General features: G+C 40.0%; 1 protein-coding gene across 3 annotated transcripts in view; it reads left to right on the top strand.

Annotated features, from left to right (window-relative positions):
• LOC140133141 (uncharacterized) overlaps positions 1–2,094 on the top strand; it is a 103,587-nt gene extending 101,493 nt beyond the window's left edge. For 2 of the 3 annotated variants that reach the window (XM_072152896.1, XM_072152895.1), the window contains exon 23: positions 519–2,094. The gene's annotated coding sequence lies outside the window, so the exon portion shown is untranslated. The remainder of the gene's footprint in view (positions 1–518) is intronic. The other variant, XM_072152897.1, reaches the window with a different exon arrangement.
• Positions 2,095–14,057: the final 11,963 nt, after the last annotated feature.

Here is a 14,057-nt window from a genome sequence, read left to right as displayed (position 1 = left end):
GGTTAATGCCTTAAGTACTGTTCCACATAAATATACAGCAGCTTTTACTGTGACAGATTGCAGAAAGGACATTTTTTGTCATGACAGTGGACAAATTCAAACGCCTGTGTCTCCTGAACCCTGGTATCTAGAAACACAATTCAAGTGTCAAATTAAACAAGAGAATATCTCCTTTAATATGATATATGGATAGCATATGGAGCCAGAGATATCCCCCCCTAAATTTGTACTAAAAAGTAGATTTGTATGTACAGCTTTTTATTGCCGATTGTAACTTTAAGAGTGGACTTCTCCGGTTCTGTTAAGCATACACAATCCAAATATTAAAGGAGACTCTAAGGAGACTCTGACAAGTACCAAGATGACATGTGTATATATAGTATATATATTTTACTGTTATACAATGGATCTAAACAAGAATATTATATAGATTGATATGTATGATGGAATTGCTTAATATATTGATTGAAAGTTCATGTGAATTAATATGTTCACGGTTGTTTCTCTTTATTTCACAGGTTGCAATGGACAGTAAAAGGAGAACATAGAAAATTAGACATCAGCTTAACATGTTTACCTGACCAGGAATTTTATTTTTATTATAAGCAAATAAGTTTTGCTTATGTTTTATGTAAAAACTGTTTATACTGTAAAGTTGTTTCATATTTTGAGGTACACGGAGGTCCTATTCCGTCAGAGAAAATTCCTCTTACTGGGCGGGAAAATATTGTATCTGTCTGTGGCTAGGTATTAGCACATGTTAAGTTTTTTGTTTTCTTCAATAAATATGTACAGTGATCTGTTTTGTTAACCGAATCATAACAAATTTTGGAAACTAGTTAGGTCACTTCACTTTTCCCTTTTAAGAATCGTCCTGTGAGTATACAGTACTATTCTAGTGTACTTTAGTAAGCAGCTCCTTGTGTCGTTTTCAAGGGTGACAGGTCCTTTTTAAAGGAAACCTACCATTTGATGCATTATGAAGCAAACATTGAGAATGTGTATAAAATATAGCATAGCAGCACAGTGGGGAAAAATCCTCAAGCAGGTTTGCTGCGACAAAATGTCTCTGTGCGAGTGCTGGATTTACTAAAGCATACTGCTGAAATGTATGTATGTAGCATTTCATTTGAGTAGCTGTTGGTTCGGTCCAGTAAATCCAAAGCACTAGAAAGACCCCCTCTTTCTAGCCCTGTAGTATAAAGAACCACAAGCCCGATGGGATCTGAAAAGCATGGTTCTAGATACTATACAACCAACGATAAGGGGTGTCTGAAGTAGTGCTCTCCCTGCAGCGTTTAGTATCAAAAATATACATTTTTATTGAAGACAAAGATGTCACCAGATCAAATACTGTGATAAGCACAAATAGCCCAATGTTATAGACTTATAGCGTGGCTAACATATTACAATACAGGCGGTCCCCTACTTAAGAACACCCGACTTACAGACTTACAAACAGACCTCTGGTAACTGGTAATTTACTGTACTTAACCTACTATAAACAGCTCTAAGAGTTATTAAAGGTGTCTGCAACTATGCTTTATTGTTAATCCTGGTTCTTGCAACAATCCAAAATTTTTAAAAATCAATTGTCACAGAGACCAAAAAAATTTGTCTAGAGTTAAATTCAACTTATGAACAAACCTACAGAACCTATCCTGTACGTAACCTGCCTGTATTGCATTAACATAAACGATCTTCAATAAAGCAAAAGTCTTCGAACAAATACATTATAGAAAACAAAAAAATATATATAGGTGAAAACACTCAACTTTACACTTGACTCATCTCTGGCAACTTGATGACAAACATAAAACATATGTGCAAAGTGTGTTGAAATATTGTTTAAGATGCTGATTGGTCTCAGGTGGCAGAGTGGAGGTGGGGAGCGATATGCAGCAGCCCCCCCCCCCCTCTGTATAGTCAATAAAATGTGTACAGTTGAAGAATAACGTCATATAGTGGAAAAATAGCCAGACATCATTGGCTGCATCTTAGGAAAAAAACATATGACCATACTTTGTCTGTGAACCACTGACAGTGTGGTGGCAGTATTTCATTGACCAAGCACTGGTCAAAGATGGAAGTCAGGGCATCATAGATATAGATATAGATAGATATATATATATATATATATATATATCTATATCTATCATGGAAGGATTCCATTCTTCCCTGTGGGACAACAGTGCCATACTAAAAATATGAACACAATGGGGGAGATTTAACAGGTAAAACTGTTCTAGAAACCAATCGAAGCTCAGCTTTAATTTTATAAACAGCTGTGGTAAAATAATAGCTTAGCCCTGATTGGTTGCCATGGGCAACTAGAACAGTTCTGCTATAAGAGACATATGATAAATCTCCCCAAATATGTTGTGGTTCCTTGAGGAAGCAGGGACTCCTTGCATGATGTATAACTATGGAATTCTTTCCAGCCACAATGTATGGTCTGTGTTTCACAACCCAAACAGACTAGTGCGAGTAAGCCCATACTCATCTGAATTCAATACTGTTTTAATTGATTTTTTTTGTGCAACCCCCCCACACACACACACACACACACACACACACACACTTCTCACCGAGACCCTTTCTTGATTTTTGTTTCTATTTGATCCTCCCCAATTTCAAAAATCTAACTTTTTTATATTTCCATGTACAGTGCTGTGTGTGGGTTTGTTTAATGAGCAACAAAATTGCACTTCAGTGACAGTATTTCATTTTTCATGCCGTGTACTGGGAAGCTGGAAACAAATTACAAATGCAGTGTATTTGTGAAAAAAATGCATTGTTGGCCCCTTCTTGTGGGCTTGGTTTTTACAGCTTCACCGTGTGCGCCAAATGACATGTCTCCTATATTCTTTGGGTTGGTTACGATCACAGGAATACTAAATTTATATAGGTTTAAAAAAAAATTAAAACCTGTACAAAAAAATCTTCATTTTGTTATTTTATGGCGCTAATAACTTTGTCATACTTCAGTGTACAGAGTTTTGTAAGGTGTCATTTTTTTGCGAGTTAAGCTGACAGTTTTATCGCTACCATTTTGAGGACTTTTTGACCTTTTGATCAATTTTCATTACATTTTTTATTTAATTTATGTAACAAAATGGCAAAAGTGTCGTTTCGGACATTTGGCCACTACTTTCCTTTACAGAGGTAAACACTGGGAATAACCATTATATTTTGATTGGACATTTTGGGACGTGGTGATATAAACCCGAACCTGTGTATGATTTTTACTGTTTTTATTTTTATATTGGTTCTAAGGAAAACGGGGTGATTTTAATTTTTCGGAATTTATTTTTCCTTTTTTTAGACCACCTAGGGTACTTTAACGCTCAGTTGCCTGGTTGATCCTACCAAATACCGCCATACTACAGTATAAGGATTTTACTGATCATTTATAACAATGTGGCACCTGGTAACAAATTATCAGCAAACCTTCAAACACCCAAGGCTGTCATGGCGACAGATGCCATGACAGATCGCCGCTTCCCGATGATGCGCCAAGATGGTTACACACACACGTGCCGCCGCCGGCAATCAAAGGGTGGAACTGCTCAAGGTTGTTACAGGTGGGTATTTGCTGCAATATGTCTATAAACTCTCTCCATACACCCACAACCGATGTGATGTACTAATATGTCACATGTTGGTAAGAGGTTTAGGGCAAAACCGTCTATGGCAGGGAGTAGAATATACACTCACCGGCCACTTTATTAGGTACACCTGTCCAACTGCTCGTTAACACAAAATTTCTAATCAGCCAATCACATGGCGGCAACAAAGTGCATTTAGGCATGTAGACATGGTCAAGACAATCTCCTGCAGTTCAAACCGAGCATCAGTATGGGGAAGAAAGGTGATTTGAGTGCCTTTGAACGTGGCATGGTTGTTGGTGCCAGAAGGGCTGGTCTGAGTATTTCAGAAACTGCTGATCTACTGGGATTTTCACGCACAACCAGCTCTAAAGTTTACAGAGAATGGTCCGAAAAAGAAAAAACATCCAGTGAGCGGCAGTTCTGTGGGTGGAAATTCCTTGTTGATGCCAGAGGTCAGAGGAGAATAGGTAGACTGGTTCGAGCTGATAGAAAGGCAACAGTGACTCAAATCGCCTCCTGTTACAACCAAGGTAGGCAGAAGAGCATCTCTGAACGCACAGTACGTCGAACTTTGAGGCAGATGGGCTACAGCAGCAGAAGACCACACCGGGTACCACTCCTTTCAGCTAAAAACAGGAAACTGAGGCTACAATTTGCACAAGCTCATCGAAATTGGACAGTAGAAGATTGGAAAAACGTTGCTTGTTCTGATGAGTCTCGATTTCTGCTGCAACATTCGGCTGGTAGGGTCAGAATTTGGCGTCAACAACATGAAAGCATGGATCCATCCTGCCTTCAACGGTTCAGGCTGGTGGTGGTGGTGTCATGGTGTGGGGAATATTTTCTTGGCACTCTTTGGGCCCCTTGGTACCAATTGAGCATCGTTGCAATACCACAGCCTACCTGAGTATTGTTGCTGACCATGTCCATCCCTTTATGACCACAATGTACCCAACATCTGATGGCTACTTTCAGCAGGATAATGCGCCATGTCATAAAGCTGGAATCATCTCAGACTGGTTTCTTGAACATGACAACGAGTTCACTGTACTGAAATGGCCTCCACAGTCACCAGATCTCAATCCAATAGAGCATCTTTGGGATGTGGTGGAACGGGAGATTCGCATGGATGTGCAGCCGACAAATCTGCGGCAACTGTGATGCCATCATGTCAATATGGACCAAAATCTCTGAGGAATGCTTCCAGCACCTTGTTGAATATATGCCACGAAGAATTGAGGCAGTTCTGAAGGCAAAAGGGGGTCCAACCCGTTACTAGCATGGTGTACCTAATAAAGTGGCCGGTGAGTGTATAAACTGTACTAAATTACATCAGGGCACACCACAAGTTTAGTATTTACGATTGTAAAGAGAAGCAAATAGACCTCCTAAAATGCCCCCCCATCTAAACTAGAAGTGGCAAAACAGTATGGTGTAACAGTATAACAGTGGAAAAATCAATGAATGGAATATCTGTGTGTTTGTTTCCAGTATGGTGTCATACTCTGGGGTTTTTACTGTACTTTTATCTAAGGCCGCGTCGAACTGGGGGACCAAGAGCACACATACTGCTACATGGGAATATTGAATGTACCGTATATACTAGAGTAAAAGCCAAGTTTTTCACCACAAAAAATGTGCTGGAAAGCCTAACTCGGCTCAGGACTATAAAAACAAAATGTGTTCTCACCTTCTGACGTCCCCCCGCTCATATTATGACATCAACTGCTTGCTGACATTCGGTACACACTATGATGTTATGACACTATGACGGCACTGCACGGGGGTGTCAGGAAACTAGATATTAACTGTTAAAGTGCCGTTGGAAGTGATTTTTATATATAAAAATCACACTCTAAATTCTCAGTTTAAGGCCTTGTGCTCACTTTCGTTCCTACCGCAAGCTGTCTGGAGTAGGAGGGGGTGCCCTTCTCCACAGGGAAGACTAGAGGCCGTGCCGCAATCCGGGCAGGTTTTGCAGAGTGGCCGCCGGTCTCCGACACAGTGCGGTGAGACAAAAATGTGCTCAATGCCCGCATGCTATGCATGTTTATGGCAGCCCCTAGCGAGTTGCTACCTCACAGTTGCCGTGATGAGCACATGTACATGGGACCTAAAAGTGAAAAGATTCCCTTACACCTAGAAACACAATTTTAGATTCCATTATATAAAAAAAGTAAGTTTCTAGGTGCCACAGAGCCAATGTTATAGCCCTCTGAAGGGAGGATATATATGTCCCTGGCTATACAGTTGCCACACCGTGAGGACATATAAGTTACGTCTTTGGCACAATTTCCAACTTTATTTATTCGTTTACTTCCAGTGAATGGAAATCTGTCCATGGTCATTGGTCATGTGATGGACATTACATTATTATCACACTGATTACTCTCTGTGATATTAACGGCTTGTGCATCTGTGTGTCCATCACATGACCATGGACAGATTTCTATCCACTCGGAGTAAATGTAGAACTGATACAGAAAGTATATTGGAAAATTGTATAACTTTTCATTACCCAAACTAAATATTTTCTGAAGGGGACAACCCCTTTAACGTCTGTTGAATTCTCAGCCCTCCTGACTTTATGTTGCCATTTTACAGCTCACTTTAACTCCTTCTACTGATGGACTTTTTACATTTTTATTTCGCTTCCATACACTGGAAAGCTGGAAACAAATTACAAATGTGGTGAAATTGTCTTTTTGACATTTTCTTGTGGGCTTTTTTACCGCTTTTACTGTACGCTCCAAGTGACACCTCTCCTTTATTTTCTGGGTTGTTATGATCATGGAGATAACAAATTTCTATAGGTTTTATAAGGTTTAACCCCTTAATGACCGCCATATCGGCTTTCTACGGCGGTCATTAAGGGTACTTCTTCTGATGCAACGCCTTTCTACGGCGGCGCGTCAGAAGAAGATTTCGGGACACCGGGTCTTGCTGGTGCCGGTGTCGGGCTGTGATATCACAGCCCAGACCCGGCACTAACACCCGGGATCGGAAAAACTCTGATCCCGGGTGTTTAACCCATTACACGCCGCGGTCAAGCATGACCGCGGTGTGCAAGTGTGTCCCCCGTGGATTGGACCCCCCGGTGAGCTTACCGGGGGATCCGATCCCTCCTGCCGCTGCCCCTCGTCCCGACGAGTGACTAGAGGCTGTCGGCTCCTCTCTGTGCCGGGTTCCGCCTCCTGGCAGGACCCGGCTGTAAGTAACTGAGCATGCGTGGCATGCTCAGTTACTTACACTATACACTGCAATACGGATGATCGCTTATTCAAGCCAAGAAGTAGAAAATGTAAAAAAGTTAAAAAAAAAAAAAAAAAAATTATCTTTTTATAATATAATTAAATAAATAAAAGTCCCATAATCTCCCCAGTAACACATAAAATGCAAATAAAGTAAATAAAACACAAAAACACGTACATATTTGGTATCACCGCGTCCGCGTCTGTACAATAAATCTAAATCAATATTGAACCCGCTCGGTGAACTACGTAAAAAAAAACTCGAAAAACTTCCCATAATATACAATTTTTCATCAAACACCATCACAAAAAATGTTCTAAAAAGTGATCAAAAAAAGTTACGTTCCCTAATATGATACGACTGAAAAGAACAACTGTTTTCGCAAAAAATAAGCCCTCAACCAGATCTGACAACAGAAAAATACAGAAGTTATGGCCCTGAAAATTTGTCAATAGTAAAAACAATGCGATTTTCTCCAACATTGGTTTTGCTCAGGAAAATTAAGCAAAAATAAGAAAAACTATATAAATGAAGTATCACCGCAATCGTAGTGAACCAGAGAATAAAGATAAAATATTATTTTTACATTACGGTGAGCAGGGGGAAAAAAATGCTAACAATCCAAAATAAAAATTGATTATTTTGTTTGTGTCCCCCTTGAAATAGTTAATAAAATCTCAAGAATAAGCTTTAGACTCCCAAAATAAATTATCTATACATTGTATCTCATCCCATACAAAATAAGCCCTCATATGTTCGCATTACCAAAAAAAAAAAAAAATTCATGGGTCGTACAATGTGACAATACAAATTTGCTGTGAATGGCGCCTCCATTCATTCTATATTTGGCCGTGCGCCCGTACAGCAGCCACCACCACATATGGGGTATCAGTACACTCGGGAGGAATTGGGCATCAAGCGTTGCAGTGCGTTTCATCATGTAATTTATTCTGAAAATGTCAGTTTTGGCCTAAATTAATGTATTTTCCAAAAAAATTCTATAGTTTCTAAATCGCAGGTCCATATTTTTTAACCCATGTGAAACACTTAAAGGATTAATAGACTTAATAGAAGTTGTTTTACATATGTTGAGGGGTGAACTTTCTATAGTGGGGTAATTTATGGGGTTTTATTATTATTTAGGCCTCTCAAAGTCACTTTGAAGCTGAGTTTTCCCTTAAAATGTGAGTTTTGGCAATTTTCATGAAAATGAGAAAAATCGCACCTAAAGTTCTGCGCCTCATAACATCCTAGAAAAATGACCGGAAGCATAAAATATCATCCCAACATAAAGCAGATATTCTGTAAATGTTAATTATCAAACTTTTTGGGTAGTTTTACATCTTGTCTGGAAACCAGAACATTTCAAAATTGGAAAATGAAGAATTTTTACAAACTTTTGCCAAATTTTCACTTTTTTTCAGAACGAAACGCAAAACTTATCACTTACATTTTATAACTAACATGAAGTACAATGTGTCACGAGAAAACATTCTCAAAATCACCCAGATATGTTAAAGCGTTCCGAAGTTATAACCAATTATCGTGAGACAGGGCAGATTTGAAAAATCGAGTCTGGTCATTGAGCTGAAAACTAGTGTCGGTGATAAGGGGTTAAATAAATTTCATGCTTCAGTATACCGACCCCCCTCCATTGGGTTCTTGGCTGACATAGCAGCCAGCCAACGTCATTCGATCCAAGATGGCAGCAGCACGTTTGATGCTGCCACTTTAACACCCTTGATTAACATGGGTGTTAGCTGCATAATGCATAAACTACTCATTGAGTACACCACAGGGCATGGAACGAAAGAAGCTTATGTGGCTTCTAGATGATAGATTTATAAATAACAGTTTTTACAAAACCTCTTTTGCTTGTGTAGTGTAATCCATATGAAGCCGCCACATGAAACTGCACCTCTCAAACGCCTTAAATAAGCATTGTAAAATATGAGAATTGAGAGACACACTGGCTATATATGAAGAGAAATAAAAAAATCAATACATAAAAAATCTTTTTTGCAGAATGGTGGTTCTTATCCTATGGATATCAGTGGAAAATGCATAAAGACACCTGAACACAAAGAACAGATTAAGTAAGACATCAGTGAAAAATCACTTAAGCCAGATAGAGAAAACCAATCTGTACGTGTCCATAAGCCAAAATGGGTTCAGTCTACACTGAGGTTTATTCTTTGCTGGTAGGGAGCATTTACACATTTAAAGCACTTTGAAAGAATGCTCAAAATGGGGGGACAAAAGGATTTAGTCAGCTACCAATTGTGCAAGTTCTCCCACTTGGAAAAAAAGAGGCCTGTAATTGACATCATAGGTAGAACTCAACTATGATTGCTGATTTGCATCCAAAAAAAACACCATAGCTACCGTGAAGCATGGGGGTGGCAACATCATGACGAGGGGCTGCTTGTCTGCAAAGGGACCAGGATGACTGATCTGTGAGATTGTGAGATTTTGAGTTCAAACCTCCTTCCATCAGCAAGGGCATCGTTGAAGAAACATGGTTGGGCCTTTCAGCATGACAATGATCCAAAGCACACCACCAGAGCAACGAAGGAGTGGCTTCGTAAAAGCATTTCAAGGTCCTGGAGTGGCATAGTCTGTTTCCAGATTTCAACCCCATAGAAAACCTTTGGAGAGGGTTGAAAGTCTGTTGCCCAGCGACAGTCCAAAAACATCACTGCTCTAGCGGATATCTGAATGGAGGAATGGGCCAATAACAGTGTGTGCCAACCTTGTAAAGACTTACAGAAAATGTTTGACCTCTGCCATTGCCCACAATGGAAATACTACAATGTATTGAGATGAACTTTGGATATTGACCAAATACTAATTTTCCACCATAATTTGCAAATAATTTTTTAAAAAATCAGACAATGTGATTTTCTGGATTTGTTTTCACATTTTGTTTCTCATATTTGAGGTCTAACCAGATTGCAATTACAGGCTCATTTTCTCAAGTGGGAGAACTTGCACAATTGTTGGTTGACTAAATGCTTTTTTTCCCCACTTGTATACATGGAGCACCCTAATAATCTTCTTATAGGTATTATATACCTTAGGGCAAGTTTCTAGGTTATCAGTTGTTTGGGGCAAATTTCAAACACAAACCTGGTCATTCAAATATATACAGTGAAATGTATTATAATATCTAATAATCTATTATAAGATAAAAAGTATTATAGACATGTATTTATGTATGGATTATAGTGTATGCAGCACTATCCCTCTAAATTAGCTTCAGACATTACTCCCCCCAAATTAATTATATCATATACAGTGTCCCCACTAATTAAAATGTAGTGTTTTTCAAATTACATATATACTTCACCAGAACAAAGCTTAGTACATATATACAGCACCAGTATGGAGTCCAATACATAAGTACAGTACTAGAACCAAGCTTTATACAGAAACAAAGCACCAATTCCTGGTTCCTATAAACAGTATCCAATTGCTACATATGTGCAGTGCAGAAGTGATGTACACGTAGGTAGAGCACACGGACCTAGCTCTGCCCAGATTAATGCTGTAGAAGATTGAAGAATATGATCCGTGTGGAGAGCCGGAAGGTGAGTACTGTCTGTGGCTGCTGGCATCCCAGTTTCCTCCTCCGAGTTGCGCTCAGAGCTGGAAGAAACGGGTCTAATATACTCAACTCACTTATGTAAGTGAGTTCCAGCCCCATCAGGACCCTTGGAATGTGCAATTTTTTTTATTCTTCAACACCATAGGAAACATGTAATTAAATGCATATAAAAACAGATCAGAATTGCAAGTTAGCAGAGACAAGACCACCGTGTAGGAGGGCACAGAATATACCTACAAGGGTGCCCTAGTCATTATTTGAACGACTTGGCCTTTTTTAGTTTTTTCACTTCCATTTTTCACTCACCAACTTCAAAAATCTATAACTTTTTTATTTTTCCACATAAAGAGCTGTGTTATGGCTTATTTTCTGCATAACAAATTGCACTTCATAGTGACGGTATTTAATATTTCATGGCGTGTACTGGGAAGCGGGAAAAAAATTCCAAATGCAGTGAAAATGGTGAAAAACCACATTTGCAACGTTTTCTTGTGGGCTTCGATTTTACAGCTTTCACTCTGCGTCCCAAATGACATGTCTACTTTATTCTTTGGGTCGGTACGATCACGTGGATACCAAATTTGTATAGGTTTTATAATGTTTTCATACATTTAAAAAAAAAATGTGCAATTAGCACATTGTAATGCATGGGTTAAAACAAAGTAGCCTCGGGTATTCGGAACACCCGGGGCTACCATGGTGACGGATCGCCATGCGGCACCATCTCTTTGAAGCCGCCGGCAGCTTCGCGGGTGTTACCGGTAAACCAAAGGCTTACCGGTAACACCCGCGATCGGTGCTAGCACCGATTGCGGGTGTTACCGGTAAGCCTTTGCTGCACTATTCTGCACTAGTACGGCGCGCGTCGGGAAGGGGTTAAGCATTTCATGTACATAAGACTCTTCAGAGAAAATCTTTGCTAAAATTTTGTGGATCGATAACCTCTGATTTGACCAGGTATTATGGCACCTCTATAGTGAACCTGCTATTTTTAATATCAGCTCTGTGTGTGTTCATACGTTGATGGAGTCTCTGACCTGTTTCTCCAACATAAAGGCCTGTGGTTGGACACTGCTGACACATAATAAGGTAGACCACATTAGAGGACCTGCAGGAAAAGGTCCCCTCGATCTGATGTACCTGCTGTGATTGAGGTACAGGTACCTGGTCACCTGGGCGAATGTGCTGGCACGTCATAATGAATACTTCTGACTATATCAAGGAAGCAAACAGACAGCTGTCCAACCCCATTCATTATAGTAAACTTGAGAGTGATCCAACAGAGGCCTATAAGAAGCAACTTATTGATATGACCAAGAAGTTTTCAACTGAGATGCAACACAAGGTCCACCTTCTCATCCCATAGGATCCCAGGCCAGGCTGCTTCTATATGCTCCCCAAGATACAGGATACACAGGAAGGCCTATTATTTCTGGCATTGGCACCTTGACGGAAAGTATCTCAGGTTGGGTGGAAAATCTCCTTAAACCCCTGGTCAGAAATACTCCTAGCTACATCCAGGACACTACTGTCAGGGAAATATCAACATATCTCGATGTGATGTGTGGTTCCAAATCATTGTATAGTACGAGCTGCTCGGTGAATCACTCAGACCTTCACATGTTTGAGAGAATTCCAATTTATTTAGGTTGCAGACAGTTTTTATAGGTTCTTGAGACAAAGGAGCCTACTGACCATACCCATAATCCAATAGCCTTCAAGAGGAGCTATCAGTGTAAAATGATCTGTGTACTCGGGGGGATGGTGGGAAATGGTACATAGTCTTTTCTATCAATAGAGCCAAAGAAGAAGACACATGTAGGGAGAACACAATAAAAAATGGATTCTATTCCCTCACAATTCCTCCCTTTTTGTGAATAATTTCAGGTACTGCTCAGGTGGTACATTGACATGTGCTAATCACACATCCAGGACTTATCTAACCCTTCACCTGCTTCCCTCCTGAGCATCCTGAACATTATATCACAACACAATTAATGTAAATCCATTGTAAAGGGTAGAGTCTCTACATCCTATTGGTGTATATCCTTATACATGTCAGCCTATCAACCCCTGAGTACTATTAGACATGTTATGCGGCGCACACACTGTAGTAGGAGTGGTAGGAGTAACAATGTCCATAGCAGCATCGAGCTGTTCAACAGTCTCTGGGTCCAGCTCTCTTCTTCAGCTGTCGCAGTCTCGTTGTAGTTTCTACACGTTGATGTGTCACAGGTACTTGGGATGACTTTCAAAAGACTCTCAGGTGTCGCATCAGGACCATCTCATCACCTGGGTGCAGGTCCTCTGCTCTAGCTACTTTAGGTTCTGGAACTGAAACAGATACTTGGTTATGCACCTAAGAAAAAAATGTATCTGCAGGTTTTGGACACCCCACCAATTCTCTATGACACCTCTGGACAACCTTAGGGAAGTGTATATATGAGGGTTTTCACTACTCTCCCTACATTGTACTAAGCATATATAAACATACTTGTGTAAATGGACAGTAGCAAAAGTGAATCTAAGTGATACTCCATACTTATCCACCACGGAGCATATAGTCTCTGGGTCCAGCTCTCTTCTTCAGCTGTCGCAGTCTCGTTGTAGTTTCTACACGTTGATGTGTATATATGAGGGTTTTCACTACTCTCCCTACATTGTACTAAGCATATATAAACATACTTGTGTAAATGGACAGTAGCAAAAGTGAATCTAAGTGATACTCAATACTTATCCACCACGGAGCATATAGAGTGTTAGACTGGTGTCTCACCCTGTGGGTGCACTGAACCATCATAGGGTAAAGGGCCCTTGGCAGACATTGCTTGTCACCTTTTTGCCATAGTCCACCCTCCATCCATGGGGTCCCAGTGTTACTCCAGTCTTGCTTCCTCACCTGTGAAGCCCGTTTCTATATAGACAGGAGCATAGATAACCCTACTGGGCCAGCGAGGGTCACGGACTGTACTGATCCAGGCTCCTTTCCCCTAGGCTTTCTAGTAACCAGTATGGTCACTTCATGTATTAGAGCTTTATAGGTTTTACCTTGTAGGATGGACCTTTATTGTAACACTAAGGCCTCTATCAGCTATTTCAAAGTCTCATAGTTGTTGATATACTTACTATATGATATTAGGAATCATAAGGAATCCCACAAGACTCACATTCTTCCCCTCTGCCACTTTACACCCCTCCATCAGTACCTGTACAGACAGGTAGGTTAGGAGTGGTTCTGCTTTTGTTACCTCATGTTGTGTGACCACTGCACATCTGATGTAGAATTAACCTCATTCCTGGTTTCTAAAGCCATCTACAAAAAACTCAAAATGCAGATTAGTGATATATTCAGTTTCGACATTACAAAAAGGTAACTGGTTCATTTATCATTAAGATAATAGAAAATTTTAAATACAAGCCGTCTACCTCATGTCTCCCCCCTTTGAATCTAGCGAAAATAGTGGAGCTGGATTCAATGTAATACATCATAAAGAGGGCACATTATAACCAAGGTTTCTAGTCATGAAGAGGTGAAATACTATCAGGATAATCCAAAACTACTACAGAAGCTTTTTATACATAGGCAT

The sequence above is a fragment of the Engystomops pustulosus genome, chromosome 5 (assembly GCF_040894005.1).
Source record: "Engystomops pustulosus chromosome 5, aEngPut4.maternal, whole genome shotgun sequence".
NCBI lineage: Eukaryota > Metazoa > Chordata > Amphibia > Anura > Leptodactylidae > Engystomops > Engystomops pustulosus.
Note: the sequence above shows the minus strand (reverse complement) of the source record. Positions and strands in the feature narration are given on the sequence as shown.